Source organism: Palaemon carinicauda, chromosome 11 (assembly GCF_036898095.1).
Source record: "Palaemon carinicauda isolate YSFRI2023 chromosome 11, ASM3689809v2, whole genome shotgun sequence".
Taxonomy (NCBI): domain Eukaryota; kingdom Metazoa; phylum Arthropoda; class Malacostraca; order Decapoda; family Palaemonidae; genus Palaemon; species Palaemon carinicauda.
This window is the reverse complement of record NC_090735.1, coordinates 104,459,117-104,486,477: the sequence shown is the minus strand read 5'-3', so window position 1 is coordinate 104,486,477 and position 27,361 is coordinate 104,459,117. Positions and strand designations below refer to the sequence as shown.

The 27,361-nt window shown below is 49.1% G+C and overlaps 1 protein-coding gene across 6 annotated transcripts in view; it reads right to left on the bottom strand.

Annotated features, from left to right (window-relative positions):
* The window catches only part of LOC137650113 (regulator of microtubule dynamics protein 1-like), a 314,670-nt gene that overhangs the window by 191,432 nt on the left and 95,877 nt on the right, over positions 1–27,361 (bottom strand). The window lies entirely within an intron of this gene.

The window sequence follows — 27,361 nt, the reverse complement described above, 5'->3', positions numbered from 1 at the left end:
GTAGAAATGCATACATATGGATGGATTTCCATGTCTCAGGCTTTAATAGTCATTATCCCTGAATATGTACAGTGTTCACAACTATCTAGTCCTCATATTTTCTTTAATTCATTTTCAGTACAATACTGTATATTTAGCCCATATGCAGTATGGTAATTAGCATATTATCAATCAGTCTTGGAAGTCAGGAAATAAGACAAATTTGAAAGTAATTTGCATTTTTCTTAACTATACAAACCTGGAAGCTGGAAGATAGCCATAAGACATTTAGTGAGGTGTAACTACCCTACCACTAGTTAGTGGGGAGGAGGGGTAGGCACACCTGTATTGTCTGGTCACTTTATATTGCAGGCAGTACTTACTGGGGAAGAAGGTGATGGTGGGCCAATTTGTATAAACAGCTACAAGTTTGTAGTTAGGAAAAATACAAATTACTTCCAAATTTTGTCATTTTTTTCCTGACACTAAGTACAAACACTCACTATTTATAGGAATCGACTCACCCCTTAGGAGGGCGGAAATTCGAACCAACTGGCTGGTCTTTGACCCGGCATTTTCCAGTACATACTCTGCATGTAACAGGGAGAAACACTGTCACCTAGCTAAATAATTTGTGCAGAGCACGATTAGCAGCCCGAGCAATCTGTGTGATTGTGTGACACTAGTGTGTGACTAGTCTAGGTAAGAATTCTCTGAAACATGGGAATCTTTGAATCAACCATAGACATTACCTAATCCCACCTCGCCAGGGAGTATGGGGACGTAACAAGTACATCTCTCTTCTATACCAGGTTACACAAGGGAAACAGTTTTACCTGCACACAGAGAAGGCCAGGTATGCACAGTAGCATAGGTGCTGTTCGAGATACTACTGCTAGAGAGTTATTGGGTCCACTGAATGGCCAGCTAGTACTACACTGGATCCCTCTCTCTGGTTACGGGCTCATTTTTACTTTGCATACACATAAACCGAAAAGTCTAGCCTATTCTTTCCACATTCTCCTCTGTCCTCATACACCTGACAACAATTAAAATAACCAAACAATTCTTCTTTGCTCATGGGGTTAACTACTGCACCTTAATTGTTCAGCGGCTACTTTCCTCTTGGTAAGGGTTGAAGAGACTCTTTTAGCTATCGTAAGCAGCTCTTCTAAGCGAAGGACACTCCAAACTCAAACCTTTGTTCTCTAGTCTTAAGGAGTGCCATAGCCTCTATACCATGATCTTCCACTATCTTTGGGTAGAGATCCTTTGCTTGAGGGTACACTCAGGCACACTATTCTATCATATTTCTCTTCCTCTTGTCTTTTTAAGTTTTTATAGTTTATATATGAAAGATCTATTTTAAAGCAGTTACTATTCTTAAAATATTCTATTCCAAATAATGTATTCATTACTTCTCTTGTAGTTTATCTAGATTTTTGTTTTCTTTCCCCACTGGGATATTTTTCCCTGTTGGACCCCTTGGGCTTGTAGCATGCTGCTTTTGAAACTAAGGCTGTTACGTGGATAGTCATAACAATAATAATAATCTACTACTTGTCCATCAAGGAGCTTGAAGTGTTTAAACCACTTATTGTGTAGCCACCCCAAGACCAATGAAGAACGTCTCCATATTCTTGTGGGTCACATCTTACAGGAAGTGAAGGTCATCTGACGCTTCCACACGCCCACTGACAAGGCCTGCGTCACAGAGTACTTTTTATAAATGCTATGGGCGTACACCAGCCCCTAACGTTATGAGCTTTAGGTCTCCTCTATGAAGAGGAGGATCAGGATTCAATGCTCGGTCCAAGACCTCGCGAATCCAAGCCTAGAAAATATTTTTGGTGATCATTCTCTTGACCTTCCCTGAAGTAGCACCTCAAGTTCCTCCCTGGAATAATAGCTGTTGATCTGAATCACTGGTCATGCTATGGACTCCCAAACCAAAGGGCTTGAATCTGAGATCCGAGCTGCCAGGAATAAAATCAAGTATTACCTGGCCCATCACCGTGAATGAGAGACATTGTAGGCGGCCCATGGGGTTCTCCGACTCTTGGCCGAAATCAACACGAGCGGGAAACCTGCCATCAAGGTCAGGTGAAGATCTGCTGCTCGGCATCCTGGGTCCTAGGGGACACCCTTTGGGGACCGAAGGACCCGAACCATGGCCTGTGGAGGAGGTCTCCCTTCCAACTGAGAGCAGGTAAGCCCGAAACTCCATATAAAGAGAGGCGATACCGACGCAGAAGAAAGGTTGATTCCTTTCGGTCTGAAGGCGAGGCTCAAGGAAGAGTGGTGGCCTTTCATCGCTGAGACGAAAGGAAACTTTCCCCCCCAAAGGAAAACGAGGAACTCCGCTATTGCTAGAGTACTGGCATCGAGGGGAGAGATACCCCTTCCATAACACTAACCACAGAAAATAGTCTATTTGGCCTGGTAGAAAGAAGCCAAAGATTTGCACAGGTATCCAGACATCCTCTTTGCAATTTGTTGAGGTAATGACTTTCTGAGAGAGAAGCTGGATAGTCTCCAGGCGTGAAGATGTCTTTTGTGGTTAGCTGCCTCTTGGTCTGCTGAGGCGACCTCCCCATACAAAGGAATGCTGCGAAGGCCAAACCTCCTCTTGAATTTCTCGAAACAGCCCTTGCTGGCAACAAAACAACGTGGGGCAGGATCACCATCTCCTTCGTCGTCATCATCACCTTCGTCGTCTTCATTTGATTTTCCTTCAGGAACGAAGCTATGATACAGGGTTTTGGCTTTGGTTCGAATCATGTTGGTATCGAGACTAACCTTCTTTTCCCGACAATCCAACATCCACATTGATAACGCATTCTCCATTTGCACAATTGTCTTATTACAAGGAGACACAACGCGCTTAGTGTCCTTGGAGAACGTTATTGAGGCAGTTTTACAGATTTTCATTTCATCTTTTTTTATGTAGCGAACCGTCGATTCGTTCACTCCGTAAATGCGGGCAACAGACGCATAGCTACTGCCTACCTTAAGCATATCCAATAATTTCACTTTCTCGTTCACCGCCATCATATTTCTCTTCTTCTTGGGTTCACTAAAGGATGTAGAGGGTAGAGGACATTTAGGAGCCACTTTCATGGGCGTCACAAGCACTATTTTGCACTAAAAGAGCACAAGAAAACAGCTAAAGGTTCCACGCGGCAAGACTAAGCAACACAAGCGAAGCGAGAGAGAACAATGAATGCGGTCTCCCTTCGCGGGGCGCACGGCAGGGAGAGATGCTGGGTAAAGTGTCTCGGCGGCTCGGCCAATCAGCTTGCGAGATTCTGGAGCCGAGGTGGCCAGCAAATCAGGGAGGTTGCGCGCCAACTCCGTGTTGATACCTGATGTTCTACTGTACTCTCCCTGCCTTCTGCTAACGCCCGCATAACTTTAGCACCATTTTTTCTAATTTTTTATAAATATTTTCTAAAATTCGCAATACATTGAAGCTGCAAAACTTGAGCCGCGAAATGGCGAGGGATTACTGTATACATTTACATAAGAGACTGATGTCTCGCCAGGTAAATCCTGAACTGCAGATTAGCAGTTAGGTTCCGACATCTTTTATGGCTTCTGGTGACCCGGTTGGAAGCGACCTGGCCTTTCATTAGAAGGGGCTAGGGTTCAATCCCAAGTATGAGGTAGAAATTTATTTCTATTTAAGCACAATATTGTGTTGATGTTTATCCATATTGACTCATTAGAGGTAATTTGAATGAATTAGTATCGATTGTGCCACCTGGTGGGCCGGGAAGTCGGAGAAAACTCACTGGTAAGGGACTGATGTCTCGATGTCTCGCCAGGTGAATCCTGAACTTCAGATTAGCAGTTAGGTTCCGACTTCTTTTATGGTTTCTGGTGGCATGGTTGGAAGCGACCTGGCCTTTCATTAGAAGCAGCTAGGGTTCGATCCCAAGTATGAGGTAGAAATTTATAGCTATTTGAGCACAATATTGTGTTGATATTTATCCATATTGACTCATCTGGGGTACTGTAATTTGAATGAATTACTATGAACTATGTCACCTAGTGGGCCGGGAAGTCAGGGCAAACTTACTGGTAAGGGACTGATGTCTCGCCAGGTGAATCCTGAACTGCAGATTAGCAGTTAGGTTTCGACTTCTTTTATGGCTTCTGGTAGCATGGTTGGAAGGGACCTGGCCTTTCATTAGAAGGGGCTAGGGTTCAATCCCAAGCATGAGGTAGAAATTTATTTCTATTTGAGCACGATATGCACGATATGGTGTTGATATTTATCCATATAACGGATTTTGAAGCGAAGCGGAAAATCTATTTTTGGGTGAGGTAGCCATGTTGTCCTGATGGAACTTCCATCAGGACGACATGGCTACCTCACCCAAAAATAGATTTTTCGCTTCGCTTTAAATTCCGTTTTTCCTAACCATACAAACCTTAGCTATTTACATGGGGTATTACTTTCGGCGTAGCTGAAATGACGAGCCATTAGATTTTTAACGAGGGTTAACAACCCTCTCGCTAGTTAGCGAGGGGGTAGGGGAGGGGTAGCTAGCTACCCCTCCCCCCTCACACACCGGTGAACTGATTCACTTCGCTTAGAGGTAGGACTTCACGGGGGACAGGGCTGGCGGGAAAATATGTGTAAATAGCTAAGGTTTGTATGGTTAGAAAAAATACAAATTATCTCCGAATTTGTCATTTGTTCTGTAACCGAAATACAAACCACGCTATTTACATGGGGTGACTTAACCCTTAGGTAGGGTGGAAAGTCCCAGCCTTACTGGCTTTGGCTTTTGCCCGGGGACTCAGAATCCGAGTGAGTAGCACTCGAGAAAAGGAGTCCCTGCACCTCCCAAATTCCTTGCTCCGCAAGGAACATGCGGCCTACATAAGCTTGTGTGTGAAGGAATGAAGTGTGACTCGTCCTAGGAAGTTGACCTGAAGTCCTTTAGATGGAATTCTAGGTTAGGACGTTCCCAATACCACCTCGTCAGGGTATGGGGGACACAACAGTATTATATTAATACTAGGAACACAAGGAAGCATGGTTTACCTGCAGTGGTTTGAGGTCAGCTATGCAGAGAACCCAGGATGCTGCTTTCCCCAAGAGAGGGGAGGATGAAGAAAAGAGTAAGGGCCAGACATACTTCTTCATTCATGCAGTCTAAAACCGGGTAACAATGCCCTCGGCCTTCTGCTACCTGTCCATTAAGGAACCTGAGGTTAGACCAGCTGTTGTGCAGCCACCACAGGGCCGATAGAGAAAGTATCGAGGCTCCTGTGGGTCACGTCTTGCAGGTAGTGGGCTGTGAAGGTCGTTTGACGCTTCCAGACCCCAGCTTGTAGCAGCTGCGTCACAGAGAAGTTTCTCTTGAATGCCAGGAACGTTGCAATGCCTCTGACATCGTGTGCTCTAGGGCGACGTGACGGAGGAGGGTCTGGATTCAGGGCATGATGGATTACCCTTCAAATCCAAGTTGAGATGGTATTCTTGGTGACCCTCCTCTTCATCCTTCCTGTGCTCACAAACAGGGCTTGCAAGCGAGGACGAACTGCAGCTGTTCTTTTAAGATAACGCCTCAGACTCCTTACTGGGCATAGTAGGAGATGGTCTGGGTCATCTGTTACAGAACGAAGACTCGAAATCCTGGAGTCGAACCCTGGGTCCGGAACTCCAGGATTTTGAGTCTTAGCAACAAATTCAGGGACGAACCTGAACGTTACCTCCCTCCATCCCCTTGAATGGGCGACGTCGTACGAGAGACCATGAAGTTCACTGACACGCTTGGCTGAAGCCAGAGCGAGCAAGAACACCGTCTTCCAAGTCAGGGGACGATCAGAAGCCTGGCGTAATGGTTCGAACGGAGGTCTCTTAAGAGCCCTGAGAACCCGAACCATGGAGGAGGTCTCACTTCCGACTGAGGGTAGGTAAGTTCGTAGCTTCGTATGAGCAAAGAAAGTTCCAGCGAGGAAGAAATGTCTATTCCTTTCAGCCTGAAGGCCAGGCTTAAGGCTGAGCGATAGCCTTTCACCGCCGAGACCGAAAGGCGCATTTCCTCCCGCAAATATACAAGAAACTTCGCTATTGCTGAAATAGTGGCATCAAGGGGAGAGATACCCCTCCCACGACACCAACCACAGAAGACTCTCCACTTCGCCTGGCAGACCCCTGCAGATGACTTTCGCAGGTGTCGAGACATCCTCTCCGCAACTTGTTGCGAAAAGCCTCTCTCTGTAAGGAGATGCTGGATAGTCCCAAGGCGTGAAGTCGAAACGATGCTACGGCTTTGTGGAAGATGTTGTAGTGTGGTTGCCTGAGTAACTCATGTCGTGGGGAGTGTTCTCTCGGGAGTTCTGTCAGGAGCTGCAGAAGGTCCGGGAACCACTCTGCATGATGCCATAGCGGAGCTATCAAGGTCATTGACAGGTTGACCGATAGTCTGGTCTTGTTGAGAACCCTTCTCATCAGACAGAACGAAGTTTGTTTGACAAACTTGTTCAGGGCTGAGAGGTCGATGATGTGTCTCCAGCCTCCAGACACCTTCTTTAAAAGAAAGAGTCGACTGAAGAAGCCTGGGGACCCGTCGACGACCTCTTGGAAGGCATCTTGCCAGAGTGCCTTGTGGTCCGGGACTGGGGAGCAGTACAGCGGCAGCTTGAAGTTCAAGGCTGTCGCGAACAGGTCCACTGTCGGGGAACCCCACAAAGTCAGGACTTTGTTGGCTACTAGAGGATCCAAAGACCACTCGGTACTCACTATCTGCGAAGCTCTGCTCAGACTGTCGGCGAGCACATTCCTTTTGGCCCAGAATGAAGCGAGCTGATAGTGGTATTGAGTGGACTTCGGTCCATCTCAGAATCTCTCCTGCAAGATGGGATAGCTGTTGTGAGAAGGTACCTCCCTGCTTGTTGATATAAGCCACTACTGTGGTGTTGTTGCTCATCACCACCACAGAGTGACCCGCCAGGGTCTGTTGGAACTGTTGAAGGACCAGATATACAGCCTTCATTTCTAGCAGATTAATGTGGAAGTACTTTTCTGATTCTGACCATAGGCCTGAGATCATGTGGTTCAGAACGTGGGCCCCCCACCCTTCTTTTGACGCATCCGAGAACAGCATCAAATCCGGGGGGAGGACGAGAAGATCCACTCCCTTTCGAAGGATTCCGTCGGTCAACCACCACTGCAGGTCTGTCCGTTCCGCAGGCCCCACAGGGACCAAAATGTCCGGGGAATCGTAGCCTTGATTCCACCGGGATTTGAGCCGCCATTGCAGGGATCTCATTCTGAGGCGCCCATTTGGAACTAGACGGGCCAAGGAGGACAGGTGACCTAGGAGACGTAACCACGATTGGGCTGGAAGCTCTTCTCGTCTGAGGAAAGGCTCTGCAACCCTCCTCAGCCTTGCTATCCTGTTGTCTGATGGAAAGGCTTTGTAGAGATTGGTGTCCAATATCATGCCTAGATATACCAGTCGTTGAGATGGAAGCAGAGAAGACTTCTCGAGATTTACCATGATCCCTAGATCTTGGCAAAGTCCCAGAAGCTTGTCTCGGTGTCGAAGAAGGATCGACTCCGAGTCTGCCAGGATCAGCCAGACGTCCAGATAGCGAAGGAGACGGATGCCGATCCTGTGTGCCCACGAAGATATCAGGGTGAACACTCTGGTGAACACCTGTGGTGCTGTGGAGAGACCAAAACACAGTACCTTGAACTGGTAGATCTTGTTGTCTAGGCTGAATCTCAAGTACTTCCTGGAAGACGGATGGATTGGGATCTGGAAGTACGCGTCCTTTAGATCCAGTATGCACATGAAGTCTTGCAGTCTCACTGCAAGTCTGACCGTCTCTGCTGTCTCCATGCTGAACGAAGTTTGTTTGACAAACTTGTTCAGGGCTGAGAGGTCGATGATGTGTCTCCAGCCTCCAGACACCTTCTTTAAAAGAAAGAGTCGACTGAAGAAGCCTGGGGACCCGTCGACGACCTCTTGGAGAGCATCCTTCTCGAGCATGGTCTCGACTTCTGCCAGAAGGGCTAGCCCCTTTGCCGATCCCATGGCATAGGAGCTCAACGACACTGGATTCGCTGTCAGGGGAGGTAGAGACGTTATGAACGGGACGCGATATCCTTGGCTGATCACGGAGATCGTCCAGGAATCGGCCCTGAGTTGCTGCCTACTGAACGCGCAACTTTGCAGGCATCCCCCCAATGGTGAACATGCAGGGGGATTGCCAATCCTAGCGTTTGCGGCCTCGGCCGCTCCCTCTAGGATTCTTGCCTCCCCTGGAGGACTTTCCGCCCTTCCTGTCCTTGACTGGAAAGGGCTGCTGTTTGGACACCTTTGCCTTTGCTGCCGGAGACGGTTTCGATGTCCTAGACTGACGAGGCTGATGTTGTTGAGGTGCTGGAGACTTGTAGGGTCTGGATGTAAGAGCCCTTTGGAGGAGAGAATCGTGATTCGATTTCCTCCACCTCTCAGCTGTCCGTTCCACATCCTTGGACTCAAACAGGCTCTTTCCAAGGATGGAAGAGTGTCTGAGCTTGCAGACATCCATGGCTGGGACCTTCGGGTGGAACCTCTCGGTCACCGCATCACGACGCTTCAAGATCGAGTTTGCCCACAAGTTTGAAACTTGGTGAGCTAGAAACTCGATGGTGCGCGTGCCCGAGAGGAGAAAAGTCTCCATGGCCTTCCTGGTGCTCTCCTTGGACAAGTCCTCGGATCGCAACAGGATGCCCAGAGACCCCAGCCAGACATCCAGCCACGAAGTGGCCTGCATGGCACACTTTGCGACTTTCTCCAGGCTCAAGATCTCTGTAGCCGAGAATGTCACCTGCCGGGCGGAGAGTTTCTCAAGAGAAATTTCCCTGGAAAGCTCTTCCACAGAATGGTGGAGAGGAAGAGCTAAACAACACTCCCCATTGATCTCAAAGTACCTCCTCTGTTGTACACGAGGAGGTGGGAGGAGTTTGTTACCGGCAGAGGAACGGCTGGAGGAGGCGAATTCGGAGAGCTGGCTCTCAACCTTGTCTCTGGCGCTCTTCACCCCCTGGGACCAGGACAGAGCCGCACTGGCCTTCGGAGGTTTTTGAGTGCCATAGACTTGGTCCAGAAACGTATCCTTGCCTTCGCGAGGGGTGGTCTCCGGATCCCCGAACCTGCTGAATTGCCTCATCAGATTCAGGACCTGCCAGAAGGCATGCTCCGACTCATGCAGCTCTCCTCCTTGTGGACTGGCAGCAAAGTCTCCTGTCCCCAGCTGCTCTACTTGGGGGGACACGTGAACGTTCTCCTGGGGTCTTGCTGGCTCTGGTCGAATCCGGGATGAAGACTTTGGGATGATCTTCGAGTCCTTGGGCTCCCTCCTAGGAGAGATACAGGACTCCAGTAAAGAAGTCTGAGGGCTCCTCTCTGCTCCCACACGAGACGATTCTCCTACTCGAGGTGGGGTTCCTCCCATTGGTGCCGTGGGAGAATGTCTCACCTCGCTGGACTCTCCTGAGGACGGAAAGGCTTCTTCCACAGGAGAAAGAGAAAACGTCTGAGAGGGGCAAGGGGCCTTCCTGACGGACTTCTTGGGAGCCAGTTTAACCCTAGGAGAAATCACCACGAAGTCTACTCCTCTCCTTCTCTTCAGCAGAGACGAGGCTGCCGTTGGTTTGAGGCCTAGATCAGCGAGGGCCGGCTTAACAGCCTGGACGACTGCTTTGATCAGGGACCCAAACCAAGGCTGACGGCTGACAGACCCAGTGTCAGCGACTCCCGCTGGAGGGAAGGGGATCGGGCGATCCTTAGGAGTAGACACCACAGGGCCTGCCTGAAAAGAAGAAGAAGAGTGTTGCCTAGACCTCTCTGAAGATTCTTCCTCCTCCTGCAAGTGCGCTGTTCTGCGCTTACGGGGTGGAGATCGTGAAGACGATGATCTGGAAGTACGCGCTCCAGAAGACTCGCAAGGTTGCCCGTGCTGCGAAACCCGGCGGGAATCGCGGTCGAGATCGCGCTGGCGCTAGCGCGATGGTAAAATCGTGGGTTCGCGCGCGGGCGAACGTTGGCGCACATGCGCGCGGAGATGAAAGCGCGGGTGCGTGTGGGTGCGCGGCCGGGAGAACGACGGCGCGCAGGGGAGCAATGGCGCGTTGGCGAGCGATGGTGCGTAGGGCAAGAAGGCGACCGACTGCGCACAGGCGAGTTAGCGCATGGGCACGTAGGAGACCTTCGGCGATCTGAAGTGCGGGCGCGTTGGAGAGCGCTTGCGCGCAGGCGAAGGATCGCGCAGGCGCGCGGGAGATCGCTGGCGCGTTGGAGATCGTTGGCGCGCAGTGGCGCGGTCAGGAGATATCAGCTGGGACGCAGGACCAGAAGGTGTAGTGGTGCGCAAAGGCGAACGCTCGTGGGCGTGCACAGGAGACTTCTCGTGGGCGCGCGGGCACGCAGAGACTCGTACCAGTCTAGAAGTGCGCGCAATGGTGCACAGGCGAAGGTTGGCGCGTGGGCAAGTTCTGACGGCGCGCAGGAGATCGTCGGCGAGGAGGCAAAGGAATAATCTCCTTGCCTGCGCCCAGATCCGGAGATCGTGGGCGCATCAGGAACAGGACGAGCAGATGTGCGCTGGCGAGTAGGCGATCGTGGGCGCTCAGGAGAACGTGGGCGCGCAAGGCGTGCAGCAGGAACAGGGCGCGCAGATGTGCGCTGGCGAGCAGGAGAGCGCTGGCGCACAGGAGATCCCTGACGAGCAGGAGAGCACTGACGCGCAGGTGAGCGCTGGCGAGCAGGAGATCTACGGCGAGATGACTCGGCTACAGGAGATCGCTGGCACGTTGAGTCCGAAGAGATCTGGTCCAGAGCTACAGCAGGAGAGCGCTTGGGCGATACTGCACTCGAGCGCGCAGAAGATCGTGGGCGCGCAGGTAAAACCTGGCACTAAAGGGACTTACTTACACTGTGAGATAAGCCCTTTTGCCCCGAAGGGTCCGGTGCCCATTGGAAAACGGGGTGCGTTGGCTCCCACTGCGCATCTGCGTCCAGGAACGGAGAAGGAAGACTAGCAGGTCTGGCAGGCGTGGGAGATTGCGAACGATCTGCTGAGAGGTCTAGCGATGCAGCTGCAATGGTCTGCTCACGTCGAGGAGGATCCTCTGTGGGGGACGTCGAAGGCGATGAACCGAAGAGGCGCCTCCTAACTCCCTTATAAGGGGAAGGAAGGCCCCTACGGCGAAGAGGAGGGCGAGCCCTAGGCCGAAGACGACCTCGAGGGGCAGCTACACCATCGTCGGTCCTCCGAAGAGGAGTCTGCGTCAGTGAACTCCCCCGAGGGGGAGAATCACCCGCAGGAGAGACCGTTGGACCCAGCTCCTCCCTCGAAGGATGTTCGGAGGGGGGAACTGAGCCTTCAGCAACATCCACAACAACAGCAGGGGTTTGACCTGACCCGTCGGAAGCCTCTGCCACAACAACATCGACAATAGACAGAGGATCTACCTCTGCTATTACCGGCAACTGTTTGACAGCTGCACCCAACTGGATCAGGTAAAACAGGGCTTCCCTGGAGGGTGAGCCCTTAAGCCCTAAGGAAGCCCAAAGCTGCAAAAGATCATTGTTAGCAACAGAGTCATCAATATCAATATCCTCCCCCGGAGGAGGAGGAGGAGCTGCCTCGCTATGGGAGGCAACTCCCTCTCCCGAACCCCGAGGTTGGTCAACTAAAGAAAGGCCTACGCTACCACTCGACGGCCCCTCACGAGAGACCGATCGAGTGGGAGCTTCGGATGAGGTTCGGGCAACAGAAGAAGAGTCTTTGGAACCTTCCTTCTTCAAGGAAGCCCTTGAAGGAGAAAGGTCACGCTTAGACTTCTACGTCGCCGGGAAAACCTCTCCCACTGGGAGGTAGACCACTCCCTACACTCAATACAAGTTTTATCCCTATCACACCGTTGACCTCGGCAGTACGGACACAAGGTGTGGGGTCCGTCTCGACCGCCGACATGAACGTCGGGTAGTCCAGGGCAATTCCGCATGATAGAGAGAGGCCAACTTCCAAACACACGTGCTGTAAGAAAAAGCAAAAAAATTAAGGCTGTCAAAAATGCGAGGGTGAGACAGACAGGTCTGATCATCACCCGAGCCAAAAGTGAAGTGAATCAGTTCACCGGTGTGTGAGGGGGGAGGGGTAGCTAGCTACCCCTCCCCTACCCCCTCGCTAACTAGCGAGAGGGTAGTTAACCCTCGTTAAAAATCTAATGGCTCGTCATTTCATCTACGCCGAAAGTAATAGCCCATGTAAATAGCGTGGTTTGTATTTCGGTTACGGAACAAATAAGAAAAGTTACGGTGCAAGACAGTAATCACGCTAGAGTCTCTGACTAGGGATTTGTACTAAGAAGTTTTTAAAATCCTAATTTTTTTTTTCTAGAACTGCCTTGCTAATTTAAGGGTGCGTCTTACCACTTGTAGCGTCTTATGACACGGGATATATGGTAGATATCCTGTTTTCAAGATAAATAAATTATAATACTGAGTGAATTTTACCTGGTGAAAGTTTTTTACAGTAATAAATAGCTTTTTTCTTTCTCTTTATTTTTATTTATTTTTTGGGGGGGGGGCGGGTGGGGACAGTTTCAGGATTTTGGGATATTGGGCTCGCCTAGCCTTGGGACACTGCTGAGTTGAATTTGTCGTTGGCGAGTACAATCTTAGGGCCACTCGCTATTCATGGCGAGCGCAATAATAAAATATAAAAAAATAAATAAAACTAACAATAATAATGAAATAAATAAATCATATCTGCATCCTGAATTTACCGTCATAAATTTTTGGGCAGCAAGTAAAACTATCGTAGAATTAGAAAAATGAAGCGAAAGCATATGCAATACTATTGTAGACTCGCCCTTCAAGAAATCGTTATTTTCCAGTCAGTACTTTTATTCCATCCAGTACTTTTATTAAATTTCAAGTTTTTTTTTTTCCGGGCAGTACTTTTATTCCATCCAGTACTTTTATTAAATTTCGATATTTTTTCCACCCAGTATTTTTATTCCATCAGTACTTTTATTAAATACTGAGATTTTTTCCACCCAGTACTTTTATTCGATACTTCAGAGTACATAGGATCCAAGTGAAGTAAATGAGTTCTAGAGGAGGAGGCTATCTACAGGTAGTTGTCGACTCACGACCTAGATAGGGACAGAGACACGTCGTAAGTCGATCAGGACATATGTTGAACTTAAAAAATCACAAATTTTAAGTAATTTTTATTTTTCCTAACAGTACTTACCTCGAACTACTTTCTTAGGAGTATCTGGGATCTCCTCCCTATCAGACCAAGAATTTTGCACAGTCCCCCCTATATACGTTATCCCTTGTCGGGTCCCTCCATGGCGGAGGGATACGTGCCCTGAGGCGACCCGGGGTCAGCGCGTGGGTGCGCTACTGGGTCGTTGTCATCAGTAAGCATATGGGTCTCTACCTCGAACACCTGTAAGGTACCCGGGGCAGGATGGGTGGGCAATAACCCGAAAGTAGGTCGAGGTAAGTACAGTACTGTTAGGAAAAATACAAATTACTTAAAATTTGTGATTTGTTCCAACACGGAGTACTTACCTCGAACTACTTTCTTAGGAGAATTACACTTTAGGAGGCGGGGGTGGACTTACAGGCCGGAAGACCCACCACTACAATCCAAGGGCACGGGACCTAGATAGGCAGCTAGGTCCAGAAGACATAAAGACCAGGGTAGGAGAGTCAGGGGAAGCACGCAAAAGTCTACCTGTTTGTATAAACTCACCTTTATAAATAATCCGAGCATGGGCTTCCAAAACATCCATCTCTCACATGGGAGGAGGGAAGGGAAGGGAAAGGGTAGCAAGGAAAGGGAAGTAAGGGGGAACCTGTGTCGCTCGCAATAACTTCTCTCGGGCTACCCGGGGCCGTAGCTCTAAACTTGTTGAAGGGCGGAAATCATTGGTCCAATAGAGGAGTCCAGGAACTTCCTCATGCAGTCTTTCAGGTAGTGGACTGTAAAGGTGGACTGCCTGGACCATGTGCCTGCTCGCATGATTTGGCCCACTGCCATGTTGCTGTCAAAGGCCAAAGAAGTGGTAAGACCTCTAATATCATGGGGTCGCGGGGTACCAGGGACTGCAGACCCCTCACTGGCGTAAGCTTTCTTGATGACTTGCCGAAGCCAGAAGGAGATCGTGTTCTTCGACACGGCCTTCTTTACCAGGCCTGAGGAGACAAACAGACTTTTGATGCCCGGCCGGAGTCTGGCTGTCCTGCTGAGTTATTTCCTGACCGTTCTAACTGGGCACAGGAGCAAGTCTTCCGGGTTGTCCGAGTGAGGGATGGCCAGGACTGAGAACCCCTCGAACCTTGGGTCTGCAATGGCCGGGTTCTGCGTTTTGGCCACAAACTCAGGCAGAAACTTAAAGGACAGGTCCTTCCACCCTTTCGAGTGCGAGACCTCAAATGACAAGCCGTGAAGCTCACTCACACGCTTGGCTGAGGCCAGAGCCAGCAAGAACACCGTCTTGAGGATGAGGTCTTTATCTAGAATATCCTTGAGGGGCTCGAAGGGAGGCCTTGTCAAAACTTTGAAAACCTTGGCTACGTCCCCCTGCGGGACCCGAGCGGCGCAGGGGGAACAAGACTGCTCGAAACTACTGATGAGCATGGTAATCTGGCAAGAGGCCCCCAGGTCTATGCCTCTGAGCTGAAAGAACTGCCCCCGGCCTGCTAAGACCCCCTTGATAGCTGGAATGGAGACCCTCAGGTCATCCCTCACATAGACCAGGAAGTCTGTAATCTTGTGGAATGATGCATCCAGAGGCCTCAGGTTCTGCATGGCAAGCCCCTTCACTAACGTAGTCCACTTGGCCTGGTACACCGCGATCAAGGACTTCCGCAGATACCCTGACATCCTCGAAGCCATCTTCCCCGAGTATCCTTCTTTTCTCAACAGGCGCTCGATAACCTCCACGCGTGTAGCTGGAGGCACTGAGGGTTTTCGTGAAACCTTCGAAAGTGAGGCTGGTGCAGATCTTCCCTTACTGGTAGGGGCCAAAGAGGAAGGGTGGCCAGGTCCTGTAGACCCGCGAACCACTCCCTCTCCGGCCACCAGGGCACTGCCAAAGTCATCACTGTTGCCCTTGATTACCTGAGTCTGTAGAGCACCTGCCTGATAATCCTGAAGGAGAGAAAGGCATACATGGGGAGCTTCATGTTGAGCCTTGTGGCGAACAGGTCTATCACCGGTGAGCCCCACAACTGTAGGATCTTCTGGGCCACCTGTGGGTGTAGGGACCACTCCGACCCCACTACTTGCCCTGCTCTGCTGAGGCCGTCGCCTAGGACATTTCTCTTCCCCGGAATGAACCTGGCTGTGAGAATGATGTGATTCCTCTCGGCCCATTCCAGGACTCGAGCCGTGAGATCGCACAGCTCCCTTGATCTCAATCCTCCTTGCTTCTTTATGTAAGCCACCACGGTGGCGTTGTCGCACATGAGGGCTATTGCGTTTCCCCGCAGCCGATGGGCAAATATTGCGAGGGCCTTTTGAACTGCCAGCAGCTCGAGCAGGTTTATGTGGAGAAGCTTCTCCTCCAGGGACCACTTTCCCTCTGTTGTCTCTTCGAGCAGATGGGCTCCCCACCCCTCCTTTGACGCATCCGTGAAGAGCAACACCTCCGGAGGAGTGGAAGTGAACGGCACGCCCCGTAGAGTGTTTGCCCTGTCGGACCACCAGAGGAGCATGTTTCTGGTGGCTGGGGTCATCATGACTAAGGACTGAGGCAGGTCTCCCAGTGGCCAGAGGTCCTTCAGATTCTACTGGACCGGCCTCAGCTTGAGCCTCCCCTGAGGAACTAGCTTCTCCAACGAGACAAGGTAGCCCACAAGTTGCTGCTAATACTTGGCCCTCACTGGCGCATTTGCTAGGAATGGTTGAACTATGTGGTCTAGATTGTCCAGTCTCTCTTGAAAGGGGAATGCCCTTGCTACCTGGGAGTCCAGGACCATCCTCAGGTACGTCATCCTAGTGGTGGGGATCAACTGGGACTTCTCCAGATTGATGGTAACCCCCAGTTCCTTGCAGAACTGTAACAGCTTTGGCCCCTGTTCCTTTAAGGCTGCCTCTGCGGCTGAAAGAAGCAACCAGTCGTCGAGGTACCTGATCAGCCTGATGCCCTGCTTGTGCCCAGGCTGATACTACGGTGAAAACCCTCGTGAAAACCTGAGGTGCCGTCGACAGGCCGAAGCAGAGGGTCCTGAACTGCAGAGACTGCAGTTCACCCTGAGGAACTTCCTACTGGAGGGGTGTACGGGGATCTGAAAGTAGGCGTCCTTGAGCTTCAGGGACATCATGAAGTCCCCTTCCCTCAAGGCTGCCAGTACCGACTCCAGCGTGTCCATCTTGAAGGACGACTTTCTGATGAACTTGTTCAGGGCCGAGAGATCGATGACTGGTCTCCAACCCCATGTAGCTTTCTCCACCAGGAAGAACCTGCTGGAAAACCCCGGGGACAATTCCCGGACGGGTTGCAGAGCTCCTTTGTTCAACATGGCCGACACCTCCCCCTGCAAGGCTGCTCTCTTCATGCGATCCTTAGGGCCAACCACTCCGCCCGATGCTCAGGAATCAGAGGAGGAGGTTCCGTCAGGAAGGGAATCCTGTATCCCTCCCTGAGGACTGACACGGACCATGGGTCCGCACCGTTGGCCCGCCATGCTTGCCAATGGTATTTGCGGCATCCCCCAACCTGTGGCGTGGGAAGGTGTAGGGGGCCTCGCTTCCTATCTCCTTCAGGGGAGATGGCTTGAGCGGCCTCGTCTCAAGCCCGAGTACTTTTGCCTGAAGGAGGCCTGGGCTGTGGCACCACCTTTGTGGGAGGGCCGTGAGGACTGATGCCAAGAAGGGGAGGAGGCCTCCTGTCTAACTGGTGGCGTAGACGGGTAGGCCCCGTCCACAGACGGTCTCCTATGTGGAGGGCGTCTTGTTGCTGGCTGCTTAGGCTCAGCCGAGTCCTTCAGTTTCCCCACTCTCTCCATGGTCTCAGCTACCGTCTGTAGAGGGAACAGGGTCTCAACCCACACCAGAGCATTGCGAAGGAACTTGGCCTCTCGTTCGGGGAGTCTACGAGGGAGCCTGTTTAGAACTGTGTCTCTCCTCAAGATCCAGTTTGCTGTTTGCATCAAGGACTGGAATGTCAAGAATTTCATCGCCTTGCCCCCAGAGCGTATGAGCTCATGCATTAGGGCTTGATTCTCAAGCACCAAGAGATCGTGGGAGAGGTGAAAGCCTGCTAAAGTGCACGCCCACAGGTCCAACCAGGAGCCCACATTGATGATGTCCTGAGACATGTCTTCCATCATAGTGGCCTCCGCCTGTGAGAAGACCACGGGGGCAGTAAGGATCCTGTCATACGTGCTGCCCTGGCTCAGAGCCGCAACGGCTTCTTCCATTGCTCGAGGCCCTGCAGGCAGCCCATCCAGCACATAAAATTCCTTCTGGGTCCTAAGCCCGGGCAGGAGCTTGAAGGACCCTTGGGCCCTGAGGGAGTTCTTGTGTCCTGAGACAACACGGTTGACGTGGTCCATGTCCAGGGACACGTCTGGAGCCACTGGTAGGGTCAAGGATGGTTTCGGCTGTATAGGGGTGTCCACCATCCTACCCAAACCCGAAAGCCAGGCCTGCTCTGAGAATGGTTTGGGCTCATCCAGTCTGTGGTGATGCCGTATAAGGGCTAAAACTTTTCTGTAGCCCACTACCACTTGATACGCCGTGTCGGCTGATTCTTCAATCATGGATGGATCCGCGGGGGCGGTCGTATCCCTGGCATCCGGCCGACTCGACGGAGCGGCTATCTCCATCACGGATGGAGCCCTCGAGGAGGAGGTAGCCATCATGGGTCTACCCCCTCCAGGAGGAATCCGTGGCGAGTGAATGCCATGCTGTGCCAGCGGCTGCATCTGATGCATGGATGGAGCCGGTGATATATATTATAAATATATATATCCACTAAGCCCACTACCACTTGATCCACTGTGTCGGCTGATTCTTTGATCACGGATGGATCCGTGGGGGCGGTCGTATCCCTGGCATCCGGCCGACTCGACGGAGTGGCTATCTCCATCATGGATGGAGCCCTCGAGGAGGAGAAAGCCGCCATGGGTCTACCCCCTCCCGGAGGAATCCGTGGTGAGTGACTGCCATGCTGTGCCAGCGGCTGCATCCTATGCATGGATGGAGCCGGTGAGACGTTGGGCATGGGAACAATGCTGCTGGGCTGAGCCAGCGGCTGCCTCCGCTGGATGGATGGAGCCGGTGACTTGCCGGGCAAGGGCAAGGAAAAGTTAGTGTGCGCCAACGGCTGCATCCGAAGCGTGGACGGAGCTATAGAGACACTGGGCAAAGGCACGTTAGCGGCTCCAGCAGCCGCCAAGGCAGGCACTGGAACGGCAAGAGCCATGTTCGACTCACAAGGGAGAAAAACTAACTTACCAAATTTGCCCTCTTCTTTTTGGAACTCTTCTTCTTCTTGCTCTTTTTCTTAGCAACTTTGGCCTTCTTCCTAGACGGCCTGAGTTCGCGCTCGACTTCTTCCTCTTCGATTTCTTTTTCTTTTTCTTCATCTCCTGGTCACTGGAGTCTTCCGACGACGAAGAGCTGGAGGACAAGGTATCGTCCAAGGAAGACGAAGAAGAAGAGGAGCTATCCGAGGACCCTGAATCCTCTGCCACTAACATGGGGGCTTGCAATTGTGCTACCGGGGTGACGGGTTGCATAACAACAGGAGGTAGCGAAACCGAAGGCACTGGGGACATGAGCAGTGACCCACGTGAGGCAAACCAGCCAGAAAACGCCTCGTCTTGCCGCATGGGTGACCTGAAGGGCGTCCTTGGCGCCGTTGACAAAATGGAATCCGGGTCAGAATAGCATGTGGCTCATCTTTTCCTGTCCTGGTCGCCCTCTGAAGTCGCTGCACCTGAAAAACACTGCCAAGGTGGTGGGAAAAGAGCTAGTGTCCCTGAACTCCCCAACACCGAATCCTCACTCGAGACGGGTCCTGCGGGCACCAGAACCTCGTCTACCGAAAGCACTCCGGGAACAATAGCAGACTCCTCACTCATCTGCGTAGGCACAATGCATTTGGATTTATCAATATCAGACTCATGGGGAACAGCAATGGGCTGTTTCCCCGCAACGGACTTACCTCGTCCCCTACTCTGGGTAGGGGAAGGGGAAGGGGAACCGCTCTCAGAAGGAGCTGAAGGAGACGTTATCGGGAAAACACAAAGGGAACACGTGGTGGGTCGGATGGGATGTGAGAGACAGTGGCGAGATGTGATCTACGCCGCGACCAGATGCTTACTGATGACAACGACCCAGTAGCGCACCCACGCGCTGACCCCGGGTCTTTTCAGGGCACGTATCCCTCCGCCACGGAGGGACCCGACAAGGGAAAACGGAGATGAGGGGACTGCGCAAAATTCTTGGTCGGATAGGGAGGAGATCCCAGGTACTCCTAAGAAAGTAGTTCGAGGTAAGTACTCCGTGTTGGAACAAGTGAAGCTTCCATAGAATTATTATACTGTCATGATTCTGTAATCATCTAAGTCATATTTTATCAATATTTTATCACTGTATATCATTATTTCATTTTCTTTTTTCATAGAATATCATATGCTCTATTAATGCATTTTTGTATACTATTTTTCAATTTTGGAAGCATTTTAACAATCAATTACCAACTTGTTTTTGTATACGTGTGACTGTGATCAGCTGACTTAAGGTCCTGCTACCTTATCGAAGACTGCACACAATATAAAGGCGTATCGTTTTTATAATTTCCTAACTTATTCGAAATATCTTCATGATGAATATTACATCAGCACTAATATATCATAGAATATCATAAGTTTTCATACAGTTCGTTTATAGCCGTTATTAATAGTTATCATACAAATATATTCTCCCTCTCTCTTTCTGTGTATGTATGGGTGGTTCATTTTTAAAGTCTCATACAGTATTTAATTTTCAGTTCATTATTACGCCTTCATATTTCATTTGACATTATTGTGTTTAATTGTGGTTTATTAAAGCAAGTTTGTAATATATTTTTCAATTTCAAATTCTGTAATCAACAATTATCTAAGTTTTACTTTGGTGGTCATCAGCTGATCTCAAGGTCAGGCTATTGTATTACAGTACAATTAAGCACACATACGATAAAAAGAGTATTGTTTTTATATTTTCTTGACTCGTTCAAAATACCTTCATAATTAATACTACATCAGCACCAATATGTTATAAGATATCATAGTTTCCATACACTTTGTTTATACACACACACATATCTCTCTCTCTCTCTCTCTCTCTCTCTCTCTCTCTCTCTCTCTCTCTCTCTCTCTGTGTGTGTGTGTGTGTATGGAAATTTCTAATTCACTATTAAAACTTCCTTATTTCTTTTGAATAGTAAATATCGATCTGCTGTATTATCAGAGATGAAATGAAACTGGCAGAGTAAAATTTAACCTAAGAAGTACTGTACTCATAACAACTGATACAGACACAGGAAATACTTTGTATAATTACTTGATATTTCGATTATAGTAATACTAATACTAATCGTTACCCTATTGGAAGGAAATCACTCTATTGCCCGCTCGCTTTCTACCGGAAATATGACATCACCAGACACAGGATATAAACTTGACAGATAAAACTTTTCTTAATGTATTTTTTATTGAAAATGGATTTTATATATTATCAATAAAAGAAAATACTAACTTACAAGATAAACAGGGATAACACGATCAGGTCATGCATCTCTAGCATGTGGAGTGACGTCACAATCATTGCACAGATGAATAAACTCACTTTCTGGAATGGTGGCACGTTCTGTGACGTCAGCATGTGCAGGATGGGAGCGCGTACAGACATGTAAGCCTGTGTACATTGCGGTACAGCTATAGTGTACATATTATTAACACGTGTTGTGTAGAGACGTTAGTAGAGACAGTGAAGACTTTAACCTTCTGTAATGACTGCTTGGAAAGGAATGATGCAATTATGTTCCGAAAATTCAGCCAGACCAATAAAATCTAAGTCATGGACACTCCAGAGGAAGTTCGTAGAGCGTCAGAATAAGTGATAGGGGAATTCTGGGGCTGAGCTCAGAGAATTCTTTCAAGGAGAGCAATGTTACAGACTCCTGGGCATGCAAGGCAAGCCAGACTCATATGAATGAGTGGGTGAAAGATAAGGATCTCCCAACAGGGTCGCCTCAGTATGTGGGGATACAGTAGTCTCAACTTTGAGAGTGTGACTTTCTTGAGAGAGATTGAGAGTGGGGGGACTTTCAATGCTTTCATAGGTGATACCTCAAGAAGCGAAATGTTATCCTGCTGAAACTCCGCCATAAAGGGCTTACTAATAAGCATACTAGTGCGAGACGAAGTAAATCTATGTACAGTCATACCTCTCTTCACAAAAGAATCTGCTAACAAAATTTTCAATCTTTGAAATGAGATGAGAAGATTTTTTGACTCATTGCAAAAAATGTTTCATGATGAGAAAAGATTTTTGCCAGCCAGGCCGAGAATAAAATAGTCACCCATTAAAAAGATTTGAAGAAAATGGTTTACACAATAGAAAATATATATCTCTCTATAGTAAGGGTAACTATAATAGTACAGTACATATAGTACTGTATATTTTGCATATGTACAGTATTGGACTGTATGTATTGTATTATTTTCCATTTATCATTGCATTTTGTTCTAATAACTACTTAATTTACAGGTATTAACATTTAGTTTAGGTATATTGAATGGTTCACAAGTATTTGGCTTTATTATAAAATTTAATGTGGTGTTTTGTAGGGTTTGGAACGAATTAGGCAATTTACATATGAAATGTGACTCATAACACGAAACGGAAGCCACTCCAGAACGAATTAATTTCATGTTGTGATGCATTAGTGTGCCATAAATCAGTGTAGTCAGACACTAACCACACTGGGACTGGATAGTGCACAGTAAGTGCAGGGGCCGTAACCAGGGGATCAGTCTCAGGTAGTGACTCATGATCACTAGGCCAATAGGGCAATAAAATGGATTTTGAGCGAAGCGAAAAATCTATTTTTGGGTGAGATGGCCATGTCGTCCTGATGGAAGTTCCTAAAGGGTAGCTTCCTTGGGTATATATAACTACGGCGATATTCCCAGAGAATTTACCTTAAGGTACCCAGAATTCTAACTCCTGGAGCGAATATCCCTAATAAAAGAACCAGGGATATCGCGAAATATCAGAGGACGTATTCTTGACACGCCACATAGCAATCTGCATCCCGAACAGAGTTAACACTTCGAAGGGGTCAATTGGCAAGAAAACGAAAAACGAGAAAGAAAGGAGAGCCGCTCGCAAGGTACCTCTCCTCTCCCGTTTCGTAAGCGTGCATTGCGCCGCTCACGGCGCCATCTGTATTCCTTGTAGCGATACACGAGGTGCTACAGATACTGTATGTAGGGAGGGGTCCTACAGCCCTTTTTTAGAGGAAAAAGGAAGGGCGGGTCCATCAGGACGACATGGCCATCTCACCCAAAAATAGATTTTTGAGCGAAGGCTCAAGCCATGTCGTCCTGATGGAAGTATACCAGAGCATTACTGTATCTGTGGATTCTCAAAACGTGCCGTACTCTCAGAAGGTATTTCCCGGCCAACTAGACCTAGAGACCTAAGATGTTACCGTCATACATCTTTTCATCTAACCATAGACCATGTTAGTGTGTCCTGCCCCTACAGGGAAGAGTCATACTAGACTCTGGAAAAGTCTCGAAGAGTACATATACCTATGTATGAATAACAGACAAGCCAATATAGTGGTCTCACTCTATATCATGTAAAGCATAGTTTGTAAAAGAGCCACTGAGTCAATAGGAAATATCGACCAGTTTCCCGTTCGATTACTGGATTGGACAAAGGTTTATATCCGGGTAGGAGGAAAACTTGCACATCCGCCACCGTCCCCTTAGTGCATGGAGTCCTTCCGCTAGGGGAAAGCATAAACCAATGAAAGATGCTTGCATAAAGGAACAATCCATTAGAATTATCCAAGATAAATATACATAGTAAATGTAATGCTAAATCATTTCAAGTAAAATGACACAGGCGAAGGAGACGCAAGGTTCACAAGAACTAGTTTATTGACAATCAATAAAATAAAATAGGTTAAACAACAATTATACATATATAAGAGGAGGATAACCAATAAATAAGCATAAGCATGATAGTAAACAGAAAACTTGTTTATCTGAAAGAAAACATTAGCGCCACTTTTAACATACCGAGGTATCAAAATCATAAAAGTCTCTATTACTAATCAGTTACATTAGCGTTGGAAACGCTTGGCACACATGTATGCACTTATGCTAGGTTCACCTTTGAATATGGAACAGTCAATGTGGGCACCCTAGTGCCCTAACACTTAGTTTGTAGAACAGTTCGTAACTACACACTCACCCCGGAATTAATCGTCCCAATTAAATCCACTGTTCCTCGCAGAGTTAAACAGCAGGTTTAACGACACTACCCACTGCAACCACAGACCTCTTCAGTTGCTCCACTTGCTTCGCATAGTGACGAAAGAAAACTCTGGAAGACTTCCAGCCAGTGTATGAGCGAAGATGTTCGAAATCCATACTATTGAAGAAATTTAAGGATGAGGCAACTTTCCTCGGATCGTGACCTGCGGGTGTACTGTCTGGATCCGCTCTGCGAATAAAATAGGTGATTTTCACCCTAAGTTGTTTCAGCAATAAATTTGAGCCTGATGTTTCTCCCCTGAATAGTTGACCACCCCTGAAGTCTGAAGTTCTACGAAGATAGACCTTTAGGCATTCCACTGGACATAGAGATGCATCTTCTTTCAGAGGGCAGATTCTCCAGGGACCCCACCTGTTGGTGGGTAACTCGTTCTTGGCGAGAAACGTAGGATCCGGAAACAGGTTCAGTTCTCCCCCATCCAAGAACTGAACACGACCTTCCTCTCTCGAGAGGGCTACAATTTCACTAACCCTGGCCCCCGAAGCGAGTGCAAACAGGAAAATAACTTTTTAGGTCAAATCCTTTAAAGCACACTCCTCATTGTTCAACAGCGAAGCGAAATGAAGAACTTTATCTAGAGAGGTCGACCTGGAAGGCATATAAAATGGGTCTTGTCAAAGCAGATTTACACGTTGATAGTGTGTTGGCTGCTAACCCTTGACCATGGAGGTGGATGAAGAAAGATAAGTAGAAGTCCGTCGAGATCTTTTGTGGATTCTTCGCCTTGACAAAGGCCACCCATTTTCTCCATGATGACTCATATTGCCTTCTAGTGGATTTGCACTTATATTCCTCTAGGAAGTCTATACTGTCCTTCGAAATCCCGAAACGTTTTCTCACCGCTAGGGAGAGAAAATCATGAGCTGCAGGTTCCGGGTTTTCTGTGATGAAGCGCAGACAGTCGACTTCTGAACTCGCTGGGTCAGAACTGGATCTAGTAACGGTAGACACTTCAGCCGTAGTTCCAATGCCAGAGGGAACCACACGCTGTTCGGCCACTTGTGAGCCACTATTGCCGCTACTCCCTTGAAAGATCTCAGTTTGTTGAGGACCCTCAATAGAAGGTTGTGAGGAGGGAACAGGTAAATCCTGGACCATCTGTTCCAGTCGAGGGACATCGCGTCCACTGCTTCCGCCAAGAGATCCTCGTACGGGGACACGTAAAGGGGTAACTTCTTGTTGTCTTTCGTCGCAAAGAGGTCTATCTGCAGTTCTGGGACTTGACTCGAGATGAAGGAGAATGATCCTGCGTCTAGGGACCATTCCGACTCTATCGGTGTGAACCTGGATAGAGCGTCCGCTGTCACGTTACGGACTCCTTGAAGGTGAACTGCCAACAGGTACCACTTCTTCTTTTCCGCCAGTCGAAAGATGGCCAACATCACCTGGTTGAGTGGTGGTGACCTCGATCCTTGTCGATTCAAGCATCTCACAACCACCTCGCTGTCCAGTACCAACCTTATGTGGATCGAGCGGCGAGGGGAGACTTTCTTCAAGGTAAGGAGTACTGCCATAGCTTCCAGAAAGTTTATGTGAAATCTCTTGAATAGATTGGACCAAGTTCCTTGGGCCTTCTTCCGATGAGAATGACCTCCCCACCCCTCCTTCAAGGCGTCTGTATGAATAGTCAACGAGGGGGGAGGTGGCTGGAGAAGCACCGACTTCTTTAGCTGCCTGACTCGGGACCAAGGCCTGAGAAGCGTACGTAGAGGAGCGGTACTAGTCTTATCAGATCTCTTCGCGCGTTTGATGCATAACTTCTCCAAACTCCGGTTGCATCCTTTAGCTGTGCTCTTAGCACAGGGTCTGTTACTAAGGCAAACTGGAGAGAACCCAGCACTCTCTCTTGTTCGCGTCTTGATATTCTTTTGGAATCCAGAAGTCTCTTGACAGAACCAGCTATCTCCTTCCTCTTCTTCACCGGGATGGAGAGTTGAACCCTAGGTAGGGGGAGAGTTGACGATTGATTGGAACGTGCCAATAGGCGTCTGACAAATCTATGGAGACGGTATATGCCCTCTTGGGCAGTAAGGTCCTTATGTGTTGCAGTGTTAGCATCTTGAACTTGCAGTTCACTATGAACTTGTTGAGTGGCGACAAGTCCAGAATGACTCTGAGTTTTTCTGAGCCCTTTTTGGGAACACAAAACAGCCTCCCTTGGAATTTGATGGACTTTACCCTTCGGATTACCCTTTTCTCCAAGAGTTCTTGAATGTACTCCTCCAGAACGGGGGTGGAGTGCTGTACCAGCTCCAACCCAGTCCATTCTTGAGTAGGCTGTGGGCCCAGGGATCGAAGGTCCAACGATCTCGAAAAATCTGAAGTCTCCCTCCTACCTGTATCATTTCACTTTGGCTGCTGTTGCCCTGAGGTCTTGCCTCCTTGACCGTGACCACCCCTGAATCCCCTCCCCCTTGAGGGGCGTCTACACGAACCTCTGGCTGCTCCTCTAGGCTTTGCTCGAAAGGTAGTTGACTGCCCTTCGAACGCTGGGTTAAATGCCGGAGACTGCGTAGTCACGGCTTGGGGTACCCACTGGTACGTGGTCGGGGTTTGTGCCACCATCTGGGGCACTGTAGGCAAAGGAAGTTGTTGCTGCTGCTGTCTGAATTTCTTGGCTGGCCGAGAGGGTAGCTTAGTCTTCTTAGTCTTCCTCTTTGGTTGGGGACCCTCATCTGTGGAAGACTTTCTCTTGAGAGATAAGCCCCACTTCTGGAGAAGGTTTCTATTCTCTGTGGCGGCCTTATCTACAACCTCCTTGACCGCTTCACTAGGGAAGAGGTCTTTGCCCCAAATGCTGGAGGAGATTAGTTTCCTTGGCTCGTGCCTCACCGCAGCCGAGGCGAACACGAACTCCCTGCAAGCCCTCCTAGCTCTGACAAAACTATAAAGGTCCTTCGTCACTGTGGCTAGGTGTGTCTTAGCCACTACCATAAACATTTCATGGACCTTGGGGTCACTTGCCATTGTCTCCAGAGTCGTTTGATGAGACATTGAGGCAGCAAGTCTTTCTTTTGTCTCAAGCTCCCTGCGCAAAAGAAAGTCAGACAGCTTCGGGAGGTTCTCACCGAACTGACATCCGGCAATATCGGCCTCCAACTTCCCGATTGAGAAGGTAAGATGGACGTCCTTCCAGTCTTTGTGGTACATGGGTAGGACCAAAGACAGAGGTTTACACTCCTCCAAGGAGGGGCATGGCTTACCTGCCTCGATCGCTTTCAGCAGAGCCGTAAACCCTTTCTGCATAAAGGGGAAGGCTCTAGAAGGAGAGGACACAAAGGAAGGGTGCTTCTTACTCAAAGCAGGTACCTTTGATTTTGTGAAGCCCCTCTCTTTCATCGAGCTTGACAACAAAGCTTGAGCCTTAGCATGGTCAAAAACTATGACCTCCTTCGGCTCTGTTTCTTCCTTTGAGGCTGGTTCCTTTCTTAGACGGACATAACAGTCAGAATACGACTCCTTGCTGGGCCAGAATTCCACCTCCTCAAGGGGAACTGAGCCCAACTTCTCCAAAATGACGATCTTTCCCGTCGTCATAGGCATGTGCTCAGCATACCTCCAAGGGTTGGCATCCGAGCACAAGGGAAGGTCTTTCACGCTGAGCTTCTTCTGGGGCCCACGTGATGCTGCAAGTCTCCGCATCTCCAACTTCATTGCAGAAGCCTTCTCATTATTTTCCTTCTGCATCTGTTGGATCATTCCAACGATGGAAGAAAGGGTCTTTCCCAGCTCCTCTGGGAGAGAGGACGATGTTGAGGGAATAGGTTCAGGGGCCTGA